Source organism: Eubalaena glacialis, chromosome 6 (assembly GCF_028564815.1).
Source record: "Eubalaena glacialis isolate mEubGla1 chromosome 6, mEubGla1.1.hap2.+ XY, whole genome shotgun sequence".
In the NCBI taxonomy this organism is placed as follows: domain Eukaryota; kingdom Metazoa; phylum Chordata; class Mammalia; order Artiodactyla; family Balaenidae; genus Eubalaena; species Eubalaena glacialis.
In genome coordinates, this window is record NC_083721.1 from 73307374 (window position 1) to 73325318 (window position 17945).

General features: G+C 37.3%; 1 long non-coding RNA gene across 1 annotated transcript in view; it reads left to right on the forward strand.

Annotated features, from left to right (window-relative positions):
- LOC133093402 (uncharacterized) overlaps window positions 1-4294 on the forward strand; it is a 31453-nt gene extending 27159 nt beyond the window's left edge. The window contains exon 3 of the long non-coding RNA XR_009701269.1: window positions 3975-4294. This is a non-coding gene — a long non-coding RNA (uncharacterized LOC133093402). The remainder of the gene's footprint in view (window positions 1-3974) is intronic.
- Window positions 4295-17945: the final 13651 nt, after the last annotated feature.

Consider the following 17945-nt stretch of genomic DNA (forward strand, 5'->3'; position numbering starts at 1 on the left):
GCTAGCATCTACTTGCTGTGTCCTCACATGGTGGAAGGGGCTAGGGATCTCTCTGGAGCCTCTTTTATAAAGCTCACTAATATAAAACTTACTAATCCCATTCATGGGGCCTCCATCCTCATGACCTAAGCACATTCCAAAGTCCCCACCTCCTAATATCTTTGGGGTTATGTTTCAACATATGAATTTTGGGAGAACACATTCAGACCATAGCAAGTGTCTTTATAAGAAGAGGAGAAGAGACACAGAGACACAGACACACAAAGGCAGGCTGCCATGTGAGGACAAAGGCAGATAGTAGTCCTACAGCTACAAGCCAAGGAACACCAAGGATTGATGGAAACCCACCAGAAGCTAGGAAGAGGCAAGGAAAGATTCTCCCCTACAGGTTTCTTTGCTTGGCTTTCTATTTGGCCAAAGACACAAGGGAAGTCCTGTGCAGATTTCTGGATCTCCTTTGCATATATATGCTCCCATCTCTCTGGTAGTCTGCTCCACAAATTTTAGCTGCCTCAGTCTCTACAAGCTCTGACTCTTTTCTCCTGAGCTCAGCAAGTCTGTCATGCTTTACTTGGGACCCGCATTCCTATGCTGATATTTGGTAAATGCCACCAGGCAGAAAGCTAGGGAAATTGTAGGGCTCACTTCACTTCTTCCTTTCTCTCAGGAATCACTGTCTTGGGCTGCCTATGGTCCAATGACTGAAGACAGTTATTTCATACATATTGTACAGTTGTCTAATTGCTTATGGCAGGAGGTTTAGTCTGGTACTAGTTACTCTGTCATGGCTAGATGTGTGTATAATTTTTTGAGTGGTTCCTTTTACTTAGCATTATGTAAGATTCATCTTTGCTGGTGAGTGAAATAGTTTTCTTTTACTTCTGTATGGTATTCCATTGTATGAATATATCACACAATTTACTTATATATTCTATTGTTGTTAGACATTTGAGTAGTTTCCATTTGGGAGCTATTATAGATAATGCTGCTATGAACATTCTTGTACATGTCTTTTGGTATAGAATTCCTGTTGGGTATATATCTAGAAATGGAATTGCTGGGTCATAGGCTGTGCTGATACTCAAGTTTACACACACTGCCGATTAGTTTTGCAAAATGGTTGTACCAGTTTTTATTCTCATGTGCAGAGGATGAGAGTCTCAGTTGTTCCACACTTCATCAACACCTTATATTGTCAGTTTTTAAAATGTTAGCCATTCTGGTGGGTGTGTTTTAGTTTGTAATTTCTAGTTTCCAATAAAATTGATCACCTTTTCATATGATTATTGCTCTTTTGGATATCTATTGGCCTATTCATATCTTTTGCCCATTTTTCTGTTGGATTATCTGACTTTTTTCTCTTATTTTTTTCTTTCCAAATATTTCTCCTGGATATTTATTTATTTATTTATTTATTTATTTATTTATTTATTTATTTATTTATTTATTTATTCATGGATGGCTGTGTTGGGTCTTCGTTTCTGTGCGAGGGCTTTCTCTAGTTGTGGCAAGTGGGGGCCACTCTTCATTGCGGTGCGCGGGCCTCTCACTATCACGGTCTCTCTTGTTGCGGAGCACAGGCTCCAGACGCGCAGGCTCAGTAATTGTGGCTCACGGGCGCAGTTGCTCCGCGGCATGTGGGATCTTCCCAGACCAGGGCTCGAACCCGTGTCCCCTGCATTGGCAGGCAGATTCTCAACCACTGCACCACCAGGGAAGCCCCTTTTTTCTCTTATTGATTGATCAGTTAATTGATTGAGTTATTTACTCACTCTGGATTTGAGTCCTTTGTCAGTTATACACATTGCACATATCTTATTCCACTCTGTGTCTTGCCTTTTTATCCCCTTAATGATGTTTTGATGAACAGAAGTTCTTAATTTTAATGTAGTCCAATTTATCAATGTTTTCATTTCATCTAATATATGAAATCTTTCCTTCTCCCAAGGTAATGAAATGTTCTTTTTCTCTTTAGAAGCTTTATTACATTATCTATCACATTTAGATCTGCAGCACACCTAGAAATAGTTTTTTTGATAAGTCTGAAGAAGGGATCAAGATTCATTTCTTCTTCATATAGCTATACAATTGACCAAATCCCATTTATCACAAAGACTGCCCTTTTCTCACTGCTCTGCAGTGCACCTTTGTCATCAGTCAAGTTTCCGTATTTGTAAGCATCTATTTCTGTCCTCTATTCTGTCCCATTTATCTATTTATCTATTCTTGTGCCCATACCACAGTCTTAGTTATTGTAGCTTTATATAATAACCCTTAATATCATATAGTGAGGCTTCCACCTCTGTTCTTCAAGATTATCTGGGCTATTCTGAACCATTTGCATTTTCATATAAAATTTACAACAAACTAATTTTTATAGTAGTGCTAGCTGAGATGTTAATTAGGATTACATTGATATCTTTATAATATTTAGTCTTATAATTTACATTGACATCTTTATAATATTTAGTCTTCTAATTCATGAAGATGAGAAAAACTTCTTTTAAATTTTCTTTAGTTTTTCTCAATCATGTCTTGCAGTTTTCTCTGTAGGTTTTTGCATGTCTTTCATTAGATTTCTTACTAAGTATTTGATGTTTTTTGATACTGTTGTAAATGACATTTAAAATTTTTCCCCTATTGTTGCTGTTATATAGGAATATCAGCAATTTTTGTAAATTTATCTTTTTATTCAGCAACCTCAATTTATTTTTAATTTTAGTAATTCATCTGTAGATTCTTTTGATTTTCTGGATACACAATCATGTTGTCTGTGAATGACAGTTTTACTCCTTACTTTCTAATTCTTATGCCTTTTATTTCTTTTTCTTGCCCCGTACTATCTAGGACCTCCCAGAGGACATCAAATAGAAATAATGAAGGAGATATCTTTCTCTTCTCTTGTTCCCAATATCAGGGGAAAAAGTGTTAATATTTTACTATGTTTCTAAATAATCCATATCTCAAAGAAGAAATCACAATGGAAATTTAAAATGTTGTATTGGAACAATAATGAAAGTGCAGCACATGAAACTGGAAGGATGCAGCTAACGCTATACTTAGAAAAAAATCAGAGAGTTCTGAGTATCCATCTCAAGATGTTAGAAAAAGCAAATTAAACCTAAAGATAGTAGAATGAAGGAAATAATAAAGACTGGAGTAGGAACTAATGAAATATTGATAGAAAACAAATTAATAGAATTATCAAAGGCAAATTTTGGTTCTTTGAAAAGGCTATTAATATTGAAAATCTCCTGACAAGACTAATAAGAGAGAAGCCAGATAAGCAAATAACAGGATTGAAGAAGGGAACATCACTATACATGTAACCAAATATCAAAAAGTGAAGAGGATATTATAAACAAATTCTTGACAATAAATTTGAAAATCTATATGAACATCCAGGTTGCTTCATGTATCAAGTTTGTTCTTTTTTATTCTGAGTAGTATTCCCTGGTGTGAATATATCTCAGCTTGTTTAACCATTTACCTGTTAAAGGAATCTCAGCTGATTCCGGTTTGGGGCTATCACAAAGTTGCTATAAACATTTGTGTACAGGTTTTTATGTGAACACATATTTACATTTTTCTTGGATAAAGGCCCAGGAATGCACTGCTGGATCATACGGTAGTGGCATTTTTAGTTTTGTAAGAAACGGCCAAACTGTTTTCTAGAGTGGCTATAGCATTCTACATTCCCACCAGCAGTGGAGGAGAGATTCAGTTTCTCCATATCCTTACCAGCATTTGGTGTTTTCACTTTTATTTTTTCTTTTACTATTTTTTATTTTAGCCATTCTGACTGGTGTGTAAATCAATTAAAAAATGTCATTCAGATTATCTAGTATTTTTGAAGGGTGAGTGGATCTGCAACATGTAAAATCTCTGTAATTGGTACTGAATCAGGTATTTGAGGGATAGGACACAGGCATCTAGATATTTTAAAAATCTTAATTGGTGAATCTGATTTGCAGCCAAGATTATGATGACACCTTGGTCTCAGAAGACACAAGCTTTGAAGGAAAAGCCCTATAAAGAAATAGCCCTGGGCTTCCCTGGTGGCGCAGTGGTTGAGAGTCTGCCTGCCGATGCAGGGGACACGGGTTTGAGCCCTGGTCCGGGAAGATCCCACATGCCGCGGAGCAACTAAGCCCGTGCGCCACAACTATTGAGCCTGTGCGTCTGGAGCCGTGCTCCGCAATGAGAGGCCGTGACAGTGAGAGGCCCGCGCACTGCGATGAAGAGTGGCCCCCGCTCGCCACAACTGGAGAAAGCCCTCGCACAGAAACGAAGACCCAACACACCCAAAAATAAATAAAAAAAAAAAAAAAAAAAAAAGAGCCCTCCCTTCCTTCCTTCCTTCCTCCCTCCCTCCCTTCCTTCCTTTCTTCCTTCCTTCCTTCCTCCCTCCCTCCCTTCCTTCCTTTCTTCCTTCCTCCCTTCCTCCCTTCCTCCCTCCCTCTCCCTCCCTCCCTCCCTTCTTCCCTCCCTTCTTTTTTTTTTTCCCCAAACATAGGATTTTTATGAAAGTGCTGTGGGCAACAAAAAAGAGACAAAATAGCAGTAAACCCACTAAAATGTCTGTTCACCTCTTGTTTGACCTTTGATGGCAGTAGAAACATCACAGACACCAAGAGGATTGAAATATTAGGCCCCTGAGAAACAGAAAGCCAGCACTGGAAGTCTCTTCAAGGAAAACATCAAATAGCTATTTCCAGTTGTTTCAAGCTTTACAAACAAGCTGAATCCGAGCTCTACGATTTTGCAAATAATTCCACGCAGAAGCCAATGGCACACACATTCCTGAGACTTTCACTGCAATCGATAAGTTTGCTGTTGCTGTCAGCCTGTGCAATTTCCCTGATTAACTTGCAAAAAGTGTTCTCCTTTATGAATGCTGTTCAGAAAAAAACAGATATTGTAAAAGGAGACAAGGGCAGGTTCTGGAACTTGAATTCTTGGTGATCTTAAATGATGGTGTATGAAAGAAAGAAAGAGGGAGAACAGTTTGATTTGCTGCAACTAGGTTGACCCAGAAAGGAGAAGAGCAGAAAAACTGCTTTGCCTAAGCAAACATGACATCAAGTCAGACAAGAGCAGCACTCACAATATCCAGTATTGAAAGCTCATTTAAAAAATATATAGTCTGGGGCTTCCCTGGTGGCGCAATGATTGAGAGTCTGCCTGCCAATGCAGGGGACACGGGTTCGAGCCCTGGTCTGGGAGGATCCCACATGCTGCGGAGCGGCTGGGCCCGTGAGCCACAAGTACTGAGCCTGCGCGTTTGGAGCCTGTGCTCCGCAGCAAGAGAGGCCGCGACGGTGAGAGGCCCGTGCACCGCGATGAAGAGTGGCCCCCACTCACCACAGCTAGAGAAAGCCCACGCACAGAAGCGAAGACCCAACACAGCCAAAAATAAATAAATAAATAAAAGTGTAAAAATTAAAAAAAAAAAAAATATATATATAGTCTGGATCTGAAAGACATTTAAATGCCAGTAATAAAGAAGTCTTTGCTCAAAAAAAAGAAAAAGAAAAAAAAGAAAAAAGAAACAGCCATATTAAATGATGGGAATGTCATAGACAATGAAAATATGTGGTAGGATACCAGAGCTAAATGAGGTTTCAGAAATATTAACAAGGATTCTATGACCCTGAAAATTAACATATTTTGGAAAATAATTTTTTAAGCTTTTGAAGATTCAAACTAGATTAATTTAATTAAAAAAATTTTTTGTTGAAGTATAGTTGAATTACAATATTGTGTTAGTTTCAGGTGTACAGCAAAGTGATTCAATTATACATGCATATATATCTATTTTTTTCAGATTCTTTTCCCTTATAGGTTATTACAAAACTGGATTAATTTTTAAGGGGTCTACTTAGACCAAAAAAATTTTTTTAATTTGAATATCAAAATAATAAATGGTTACTTAGAGCCATGAAGAATTCCTTATTAACAAGAAAGAAAGAGAGAGAGAAAGAAAGAAAAGAAAAATAAGTTAGTTGATAAGGAGATGTACAATTGTCCCACTCAGAAAAGAAAAAAAAATAAGAAACTCAGGTATGACTAATAAATTAATTGACCAATTTGAGGCTATCAAAATCTCTGAGGACCCAGAAAAAGTTGTGGATTGTGTCTCTAGGGGGAGCTGAATCTCTACAGAGCAATGCAGGAAGGGAAAATATTGAAAATTCTAAGAACCAGAAAAGTAATGCCTCATGAAAAGCATTAGCATCAATCAGAAAATTAGAATATGTTATTAAAAAGGGAGAAGGCTAAGAGTAAGAGATTTAAGGGAAACAAAGAGAAACAGAAGTGTCTGCTTAGTCCTCCCTCTGGCTTTGGTAACGGACTCCGAACCACCCCTGCCTCTCCAGTGGGATTCTGTCTTGTGCAACCAAAGAGTACTGACTAATAACAGCAGCTGTGTGTCATTTTGGAGAACTGATGGTAAGGACACCAGAAATGCTAGCCAGGGCAAGTCAGGGCAGATCAGGTCTAAGTAGTCAAACCTGTTCACCCTCTTGTGCTCCCTACCTGGATTTATGGCCCCAGGATCCACCCAGTCACTGAAACCAGAAACCTGGGCTTCCTTCTTGACTCCAATACCTCATACGGATGATGTGACTAGTTTTCCTACCTGGCTACCTTAGAATTTATGCTGAAAAGTTCTCTGTGCTCCTTCAGAACACCCTCTTCAGAACAAACTATGGGTTCTAACCTCGCTACTTCCCCACATTCCCCAGCAACATCATTGACTTAGTTGTAGTCTCACCTAGAAATGCTAAAAGTCACTCAAGAGGATCTTCAAGACTCTGTACAAGCCCATGCATTCAAGCTTGAGTACTGTCCACTTTTAAAAGAAAAAATTATTAGACTTCTATGACTGATTATTATTTATTATACCAAGATTATTTGTCCAAATCCAGCATTAGGTATAAACTTCTTATACTTATAACTCTTACATAACTATAAAATCAAAACAAATCTACATATTGAATACAAACCAAATTACAACTAATTAAATTGTCAATATTAATTTATTATGATGGCTGATGCTGTTTTGCTGAAACTAAATCACCTGTAACATCATGGATTTGGTACTACCTGCTTTAGAGGAGATTCTTTTGCATTTGGCAAGTTGATACTACCTTGGGCAGAGTAATGACAATTACAAAACATTTCTGTAATTGAATTACATCCATCACTTGGTGTATGCATTCTTAATTTGTAGATTTTAGATTAAAAGAAACACAACACCCTGAATGTTTACACCTGCCATGTATATGAAACATTTTTAGATTTTATGAGTTTTTTTCAAGGCAAAGATACTCTATGACATTGATGACATATTTAAGATCATTTAAAAATCAAAATGGAGTAACTATGGTTCAGGCGTCCAAAATGGAGCTGGGTGGCCATTGTGGATGTGGTTTCAGACACGTTCCTGCATCACTGAGAACCTGAACTTTCTGAACTGTATAAAACTCAAAGACACCACCAGCCATTTTCAAAACAATATCTACTAGCAGCTGCTAGATGCAACCTTGTAGTTTCAAAGCTCCCCACCCCTACTTAGCAACTATGTAATCATTTTGAACCCCAAACAATCCTTGCTTAACAAGCACCCTTACTTCTTGCCAGCTCCAATCCTAATTCTTGACAAACAATTTATGAAAAGCTTCCTCCATTTTGTAGTTTGGCGGAACACAATTCAAGTACTTTTTTGGATTTGTGCTCCCCAGGCTGCAGTCCTAACAAATCCCAAATAAAAGCTTTTTGTTTTGTTTTGCCTCAACCAGGTCTCCATTCTTTGAATTTTTAGTTAACAACATGATTTAGAAGATACATTCTTTCTGTTACTTCTGCTACTGCTGTTGATGAGTGGAGTACTGATGATGGAACATTGGGAGAGTGTTTATTGACACATACTGAGTGACTCTTTTGGCTCTGGGGGGACCTGTGCCTGCTGAACAACCAATCAAAGTGTTTCTGTTGAACACATGCTCAGTTTAAACTCTTGTTTGTACTATTATTTCTAACACAACTTTCAAACTAAAAAAGAAAGCATGGAAAAAGTATGTGAAATCTAAGGGGAAAAAAATCCTAATTTTAAGTGAAAAATTAGGGATAACTCAAAGCAAGACAAACCTTAAAGTCATGAAAGCTTCAAACTTTCTATGTACAAGGACAATGGGTGGTAATAGGTTTGGAAGGAACACTAAGAAACTTGTCTTGAAAATGTACTTTTTATAGCAAGCAATCTTTTTACAAAAATCTGTTTTGAGATATAATTTACATACAATAAAGTTCAATAATTTTATTTATTTATTTATTGGCCACACCACATGGCATGTGGGATCTTCCCCGACCAGGGATGGACCAGGGATTGAACCCATACCCCCTGCATTGGGAGCGTGGAGTCTTAACCACTGGACTGCCAGGGAAGTCCTCAATAATTTTAAAAAGTACAATTTGTTGAGTTTTGACAAATGTTTATAGTCATGTGACCCCCACCACAATCATGATAAACATCACAGAACATCACCCCTATCACCCCCAAAAGTTCCCTCGTACTTCTTTGAAATCAATCCTATACCCACCTCTGACCTCTGGTAACCTCTGATCTGCCTTCTGCTTTGCCTCTTCTAGAACTTCATATCAGTAGAATAATACAGTATTTTGTGTCTGGCTTCTTTCACATATCATAATGCTTTTGAAGTTTTGTTGCATGTATCAATAGTTTGTTCCTCTTCTCAGTAATAGTCTACGGTATGGACGTACTACAATTTGTTTAAATAGTCACCAGATGATGGGCATTTGGTTTGTTTTCAATTTGTCTATTATGAATAAAGTAGCTATAAGCATTTGGGTAGAGATCTTTGTGTGGACCTAAGTTTTTATTTCTCTTGGGTAAATATCTAGGAATGGATTTGGTGGGTCATATGTAAATATGTTTGACTTGATAAAAACTGCCAAGCTTTTTTTCCAAAGTGGCTGTTCCATTTTTCATTCTTAACAATGTAAGAGAGTCCCAGTTGCTCTGCATCCTCTCTAACACTGTCAGTATTTTTAATTTTAGCCATTCTAATGGGTGTGTATAGATATAACATTTTGGTATTAATTTGTGTTTACCTAGTGACTATTGATGTCAGGTACCTTTTCATGTACTTATTAGCTATTTGTATATCCACTTTGGTGAGGTGTCTCTTCAAATCATTTGTTCATTTTTTAATTGGACTGTTTGTCTTTTCATTAATTTGTAAGAGTATATTATATGTTGGTAAGTCCTCTAACAGATATGTGTTCTACAAATATATTCTCCCAGTCTATGGCTTGCCTTTTCATTTTCTTAATAGATTTTTTTTTTTTTTTTTTTTTGAAGAGCAGAAGTTTTCCATTTTGGTGAGGTCCAACTTGTCAATCTTTTTTCTTTTATGGTTCATGCTTTTTGTGTCCTAAGAAAGCTTTGTCTAACTCAAGGTCGCAAAGATCTTTTTCTATGTTTCCCACCTTTTACAGTGTTAGCTCTTATGATCCATTATTTATGGTATGATGTAAGGGTTGAGGTTCATTTTCTGGCATATGATATCCAATTGTTCCAGCAATATTTGTTGGAAAGACCCTAACTGGATTGTGGTCCATGTTGGAAAGACCACATTGAATTACTTTGGTAACTCTGCTGAAAATTTGTTTGCCATAAACGTGCAAGACAATAAGTGCATGAAAGGATGCTTAAGATCATTAGTCATTAGGGAAATGCAAATCAAAACTACAATGAAATACCAATTCACATCCACTCCGATGGCTACAATAAAAAAGAAAAAACAAATGTTGGTGAGGATGTGGAGAAATGGGAATCCTCATAATTTGCTGCTCAGAATATAAAATGTTGCAGTAACTTTGGAAAACAATCTGGCAGTTCTTCAAAATATTAAACACATAGTTACCATATGACATAGCAATTCCACTCCTAGGTATATACTTGTTCTCAGCAGCATTAATCATAGTAGCCCCAAAATGGAAACTACCTTAAACATCGATCAGCTGATGAATAAACAAAATGGGATATATATATACATACACACACACACATATATATATATACATACACACATATGTGGGTGTATGTATATATATACATACACATACAATGGAATATTATTTGGCCATAAAAGTAATGAGGTACTGATACATGCTATAACATAGATGAATCTTGGAAACATTATGCTAAGTGAAAGAAGCCAGTCACAAAGACCACATAGTATATGATTACATTTATATGAAATGTCCAGAACTGGCAAATCTACAGAAATAGAAAGTAGATTAATGGTGCGAGTGGTGGTATAGGGGAAATGGGGAGTAACTGCTAATGAGTACAGGGTTTCCTTTTGTGGGGGAGAGAAATTTTCTAAAATTAGGTTGTGATGGTGGTACAACCCTGTTCATTTATTAAAACCCATTGCATTGTACACTTTAATTGGGTGAATTATATGGTATTGAATTATACCTTAATAATGTTGCTTTAAAAATCCCCCTCAAAATTGATTTAAATTTTTTGTTCTCTAAAGCTATATTCTTGTTTCTACCAGTACCATAAAACAATTGTTATTTCCAGTGTTTGAAACAGCAGCTGTCTCCTCTCTTACACTGTTAAAATAAAATTTCTTCTAGTCACAAAACACACATAGGCACACTAAGATTAAAAAAAAAGTTTAGTTTCACTGATGTGTCAATTACATAAGAAACAGCAAGCTAAAGTAAACAAAGTATAATGGAGAACTTGCAGACCACTGGGGATACAAACTCAGACCTCAGTTTCACTCTCTTGTTTTCCTCCTGCTACGTGGGTACCACCTGACTAGTGAGAGTATGGAGGACTGCCGCTTCCCCAAACCCTTCATGGTATAGGAGGACTTCAACCTCGTGACCTTCCAAATTCTCCTCGCATATCATCCTGTATTTTTTATATTAGAAACAAAATTTTTCCATAGGTTTAATTCCTCCTTCCAAACAAGCGCATATAAAGGAATCAAGAAATAGTCAAGAAGGGAGGAAATTGCCATCACCTGTGTCTTTATAATTCACAATGTCAGCATTTGTCGGCATGTGCTACACTGTTTGCAGCTGAGTCTTTAGCTCCTGAACCTGAGACGTAGAGTTGGAATGCCTGTGAACACTTGGGCCAGCCTCAGAGCTTGGCTGAGAAAGGACTACAAGCTACCAGAAAGATGCTGGGCAGGTGGGGGTGCCATCTATTACTTTCTGTTTTCAGAGGGAGGGACAGAATTACAGAGAAGCCTCATCAGATGGCAAGATGAAGCCATGTTTCACACATGTTTACTTTAGTCCTTCAGACAAATATGTTCCGTTCAAATACCAATTTATTCAACTTTCCTTCTTTCATGAGTACACTACACTAAGCTACAGAAAAAAGGCTCTCCTCATCAGTCCATGGTTATATAACCCCCTGTATCTGGCATAATGATATTCTATCTTTTTTTAAAATTTATTTTTGTTATTGGAGTATAATTGCTTTACAATGTTGTGTTTGTTTCTGCTGTACAATGAAATGAATCAACTATATGTATACATATATCCCCTCCCTCTTGGACCTCCCCCGCCCCATCTCACACATTTAGGTCATCACAGGGCACCAAGCTGAGCTCCCTGTGCTATACAGCAGCTTCCCACTAGCTAGCTGTATTATACATGGTAGTGTATTTGGCAAACCTAATATCCCAATTCATCCCACCCCGTGACCACACATCCGTTTTCTATGTCTGCATTTCTATTCCTGCCCTGCAAATAGGTTAATCTGTACCATTTTTCTAGATTCCACATATATGCATTAATATACGATATTTGTTTTTCTCTTTCTTACTTCACTCTGTATGACAGATGCTAGGTCCATCCACATCTCTACAAATGACCCATTTTCATTTCTTTTTATGGCTGAGAAATATTCCATTATATATACATACCACATCTTCTTTATCCATTCATCTGTTGATGGACATTTAGTTTATTTCCATGTCCTGGCTATTGCAAATAGTGCTTCGATGAACATTGGGGTACATGTGACTTTTTGAATTATGGTTTTCTCAAGGTATATGCCCAGTAGTGGGATTGTTGGGTCAAATGGTAGTTCTATTTTTAGTTTTCTAAGGAAACTTCATACTGTTCTCCACAGTGACTGTATCAATTTATATTCCCACCAACAGTGCAAGAGGGTTCCCTTTACTCCACACTCTCTCCAGCATTTATTTTTTGTAGATTTTTTGATGATGGCCATTCTGACTGGTGTGAGGTGATACCTCATTGTAGTTTTGATTTGCATTTCTCTAATAATTAGTGATGTTGAGCAGCTTTTCATGTGCTTCTTGGCCATCTGTATGTCTTCTTTGGAGAAATGTCTATTTAGGTCTTCTGCTCATTTTTAGATTGGGTTGTTTGTTTTTTTAATGTTGAGCTGCATGAGCTGTTTATATATTTTGGAGATTAATCCTTTGTCTGTTGATTCATTTGCAAATATTTTCTCCCATTCTGAGGGTTGTCTTTTCGTCTTGTTTGTAGTTTCCTTTGCTTTGCAAAAGCTTTTAAGTTTCCTTAGGTCCCATTTGTTTATTTTTGTTTTTATTTCCATTACTCTAGGAGGTGGATCAAAAAAGATCTTGCTGTGATTTATGTCAAAGAGTGTTCTTCCTATGTTTTCCTCTCAGAGTTTTATAGTGTCCGGTCTTACATTTAGGTCTCTAATCCATTTTGAGTTTATTTTTGTGTATGGTGTTAGGGAGTGTTCTAATTTCATTCTTTTCCATGTAGCTGTCCAGTTCTCCCAGCATCACTTATTGAAGAGCCTGTCTTTTCTCCATTGTATATCCTTGCCTCCTTTGTCATAGATTAGCTGACCATATGTGCGTGGGTTTATCTCTGGGCTTTCTATCGTGTTCCATTGATCTATGTTTCTGTTTTTGTGCCAGTACCATCTTGCCTTGATTACTGTAGCTTTGTAGTATAGTCTGAAGTCCAGGAGCCTGATTCCTCCAGCTCCGTTTTTTTCCCCCAAGACTGCTTTGGCTATTCGGGGTCTTTTGTGTCTCCATACAAATTTTAAGATTTTTTGTTCTAGTTCTGTAAAAAATGCCACTGGTAATTTGATAGGGATTGCATTGAATCTGTAGATTGCTTTGGGTAGTATAGTCATTTTCACAATATTGATTCTTCCAATCCAAGAACATGGTATATCTCTCCATCTGTTTGTATCATCTTTAATTTCTTTCATCAGTGTCTTATAGTTTTCTGCATACAGGTCTTTTGTCTCCCTAGGTAGGTTTATTCCTAGGTATTTTATTCTTTTTGTTGCAATGGTAAATGGGAGTGTTTCCTTAATTTCTCTTTCAGATTTTTCATCATTAGTGTATAGGAATGCAGGAGATTTCTGTGCATTAATTTTGTATCCTGAAACTTTACCAAATTCATTGATTAGCTCTAGTAGTTTTCTGGTGGCATCTTTAGGATTCTCTATGTATAGTAACATGTCATCTGCAAACAGTGACAGTTTTACTTCTTCTTTTCCAATTTGTATTCCTTTTATTTCTTGTTCTTCTCTGATTGCTGTGGCTAGGACTTCCAAAACTATGTTGAATAATAGTGGTGAGAGTGGACATCCTTGTCTTGTTCCTGATCTTAGAGGAAATGCTTTCAGTTTTTCACCATTGAGAATGATGTTTGCTGTGGGTTTGTCATATATGGCCTTTATTATGTTGAGGTAGTTTCCCTCTATGCCCACTTTCTGGAGAGTTTTCATCCTAAATGGGTGTTGAATTTTGTCAAAAGCTTTTTCTGCATCTATTGAGATAATCATATGGTTTTTATTCTTCAATTTGTTAATAGGGTGTATCACATGGATTGATTTGCGTATATTGAAGAATCCTTGCATCCCTGAGGTAAATCCCACTTGATCATGGTGTATGATCCTTTTAATGTGTTGTTGGATTCTGTTTGCTAGTATTTTGTTGAGGATTTTTGCATCTATATTCATCAGTGATATTGGTCTGTAATTTTCTTTTTTTGTAGTATCTTTGTCTGGTTTTGGTATCAGGGTGATGGTGGCCTCATAGAATGAGTTTGGGAGTGTTCCTTCCTCTGCAATTTTTTGGAACAGTTTGAGAAGGATGGGTGTTAGCTCTTCTCTAAATGTTTGATAGAATTCACCTGTGAAGCCATCTGGTCCTGGACTTTTGTTTGCTGGAAGATTTTTAATCACAGATTCAATTTCATTACTTGTGATTGGTCTGTTCATATTTTCTACTTCTTCCTGGTTCAGCCTTGGAAGATTATACCTTTCTAAGAATTTGTCCGTTTCTTACAGGTTGTCCATTTTATTGGCATAGAGTTGCTTTTAGTAATCTCTTAGGATGCTTTGTATTTCTGTGGTGTCTGTTACAACTTCTCCTTTTCATTTCTAATTTTATTGATTTGAGCCCTCTCCCTCTATTTTGTGATGAGTCTGGCTAATGGTTTATCAATTTTGTTTATCTTCTCGTAGAACCAGCTTTTAGTTTTATTGATCTTTGCTATTGTTTTCTTTGTTTCTGTTTCATTTATTTCTGCTCTGATCTTTATGATTTCTTTCCTTCTGCTAACTTTGGGTTTTGTTTGTTCTTCTTTCTCTAGTTCCTTTAGGTGTAAGGTTAGATTGTTTATTTGAGATTTTTCTTGTTTCTTGATGTAGGCTTGTATTGCTATAAACTTCCTTCTTAGAACTGCTTTTGCTGCATCCCATAGGTTTTGGATTGTCGTGTTTTCACTGTCATTTGTCTCTAGGTATTTTTTGATTTCCTCTTTGATTTCTTCAGTGATCTCTTGGTTATTTAGTAACGTATCGCGTAGCCTCCATGTGTTTGTGTTTTTTATGTTTTTTTCCCCTGTAATTGATTTCTCATCTCATAGCGTGATCAGAAAAGATGCTTGATATGATTTCAATTTTCTTAAATTTACTGTGGCTTGATTTGTGACCCAAGATGTGATCTATCCTGGAGAATGTTCTGTGCAAACTTGAGAAGGAAGTGTAATCTGCTGTTTTTGGATGGAATGCCCTATAAATATCAATTAAGTCTATCTGGTCTATTGTGTCATTTAAAGCTTCTGTTTCCTTATTTATTTTCATTTTGGATGATCTGTCCATTGGTGTTAGTGAGGTGTTAAAGTCCCCCACTATTATTGTGTTACTGTCGATTTCCTCTTTTATAGCTATTAGCAGTTGCCTTATGTATTGAGGTGCTCCTATGTTGGGTGCATATTATTTATAATTGTTATATCTTTTTCTTGGATTGATCCCTTGATCATTATGTAGGGCCCTTCCTTGTTCTCTTGTAACATTATTTTAGAGTCTATTTTATCTGTTATGAGTACTGCTACTCCAGCTTTCTTTTGATTTCCATTTGCATGGAATATTTTTTTCCATGCCCTCACTTTCAGTCTGTATGTGTCCCTAGGTCTGAAGTGGGTCTCTTGTAGACAGCATATATATGGGTCTTGTTTTTGTATCCATTCAGCAAGACTGTGTCTTTTGGTTGGAGCATTTAATCCATTCATGTTTAAGGTAATTATCGATATGTATGTTCCTATGACCATTTTCTTAATTGTTTTGGGTTTGTTTTTGTAGGTCCTTTTCTTCTCTTGTGTTTCCCACTTAGAGAAGTTCCTTTAGCATTTGTTGTAGAGCTGGTTTGGTGGTGCTGAATTCTCTTAGCTTTTGCTTGTCTGTAAAGCTTTTGATTTCTCCATCGAATCTGAATGAGGTCCTTGCCGGGTAGAGTAATCTTGGTTGTAGGTTCTTCCCTTTCATCACTTTGAATATGTCATGCCACTCCCTTCTGGCTTGTAGAGTTTCTGCTGAGAAATCAGCTGTTAACCTTATGGGAATTCCCTTGTATGTTATTTGTCGTTTTTCCCTTGCTGCTTTCAATAATTTTTCTTTAATTTTTGCCAATTTGATTACTATGTGTCTCGGTGTGTTTCTCCTTGGGTTTATCCTGCCTGGGACTCTCTGCACTTCCTCGACTTGGGTGGCTATTTCCTTTCCCATGTTAGGGAATTTTTCGACTATAATCTCTTCAAATATTTTCTCGGGTCCTTTCTCTCCTCCTTCTGGGACCCCTATAATGCGAATGTTGTCGCGTTTAGTGTTGTCCCAGAGGTCTCTTAGGCTGTCTTCATTTCTTTTCATTCTTTTTTCTTTATTCTGTTCTGCAGCAGTGAATTCCACCATTCTGTCTTCCAGGTCACTTATCTGTTCTTCTGCCTCAGTTATTCTGCTATTGATTCCTTCTAGTGTAGTTTTCATTTCAGTTATTGTATTGCTCATCTGTTTGTTCTTTAATTCTTCTAGCTCTTTGTTAAACATTTCTTGCATCTTCTCCATCTTTGCCTCCATTCTTTTTCCGAGGTCCTGGATCATCTTCACTATCATTATTCTGAATTCTTTTTCTGGAAGGTTGCCTATCTCCACTTCATTTAGTTGTTTTTCTGGGGTTTTTTCTTGTTCCTTCATCTGGTATATAGCCCTCTGCCTTTTCATCTTGCCTATGTTTCTGTGAATGTGGTTTTTGTTCCACAGGCTGCAGGATTGTAGTTCTTATTCTGCTGTCTGCCCCCTGTGTGGAAGCTTTTAAATTGGATGGAGTCCCACTTGTCTTTTCTTTTGTTTTTTGTGGTTTTGGTCCAAAAAACCATTGTGAATACTGATATTGAGTAGCTTCTTCCCTCCTGTTGAGGAGGTCTTATGTTTAAGTCTTTATGGTTTCAGGTCTTATGTTTAAGTCTTTTGAGTTAATTTCAAGTTGGTTTTTGTGAGTAGTGTAAGATAGATAGGGTGAAATTTCATTTTTCTGCATGTGTTTATCCAGTTTTCCCAACACCATTTGCTGAAGAAGCTATCCTTTCCCCACTGGATGTTCCTGGCTCACTTATCAAGTAATAGCTGACCATATATGTGGGAGTTTAATTCTGCGCTATTTTCTTCCATTGGTCTGTGTGTCCATTTTTATGCCAGTACCATACTCATTTAACTACTATAGCTTTGTAGTGTAGTCTCAAATCAGGATGTGTGGTGGCTTTGTTTTTCTTTCTCAGGATTGCTTTAGCTATTTGGGGTTCTTTGTGGTGCCATACACATACAAATCTCAAATAAACAATCTAACCTTACACTGCAGGGGGTGGAGGTTCAATCCCTGGTCAGGGAACTAAGATCCTGCATGCTGCATGGTGTGGTAAAAAAACAAACAAAAAACCCCCAAAAAAACCCCAAAACCAAAATAGTACCCTGATTCTCTGTAAGCCCAGGCTGAGGCACTTTATTTTGCTTACTTTACCATTCTTCAAACTATCATTAACTAAAGTAATCTGGGTGTATCTTATTGTTTGAAAATTGAAAGTCAAACTGTAGTAAAATGGCTGACCCAAGAAGGGTTCATTTTGCATATAATTTTCACACTGTAAATTTACCAAAATCTCAATAGTTGGTTGTAGATCTTTGGGGACTATTAGTTCAGCCCATACTCCTCTTCCCTGAGAACTACCTCCCCACCTATGCAGGCCCCATTGGCAATGTTGATACTAAATGACAACACCCCCCTGATCAGAGCTGACTGGATCAGAGCTAGGCACTTGACGAAGTTAGACCAATCAGCTTCTCTTCAGGGCCTTGGAACTTAGACACTACTCAGTTTCTGGAATTGAAATGGGTTGCTGATGTAGCCCTGGAAGGCCATCTTTTGTCAGGTGAAAGCCACTATGCAGAAAGAAGCAGAGACAAGTGACCACAGGAACTCAGAGAGACAGAAAGGGTAGCTGCTTTGGTTCTTGATGGCTTCCCTGGTTAGAGATTTCCCTGGTTAGAAACGTAGAGCCAAGCTACATTTCTGTTCTGGGTTGAG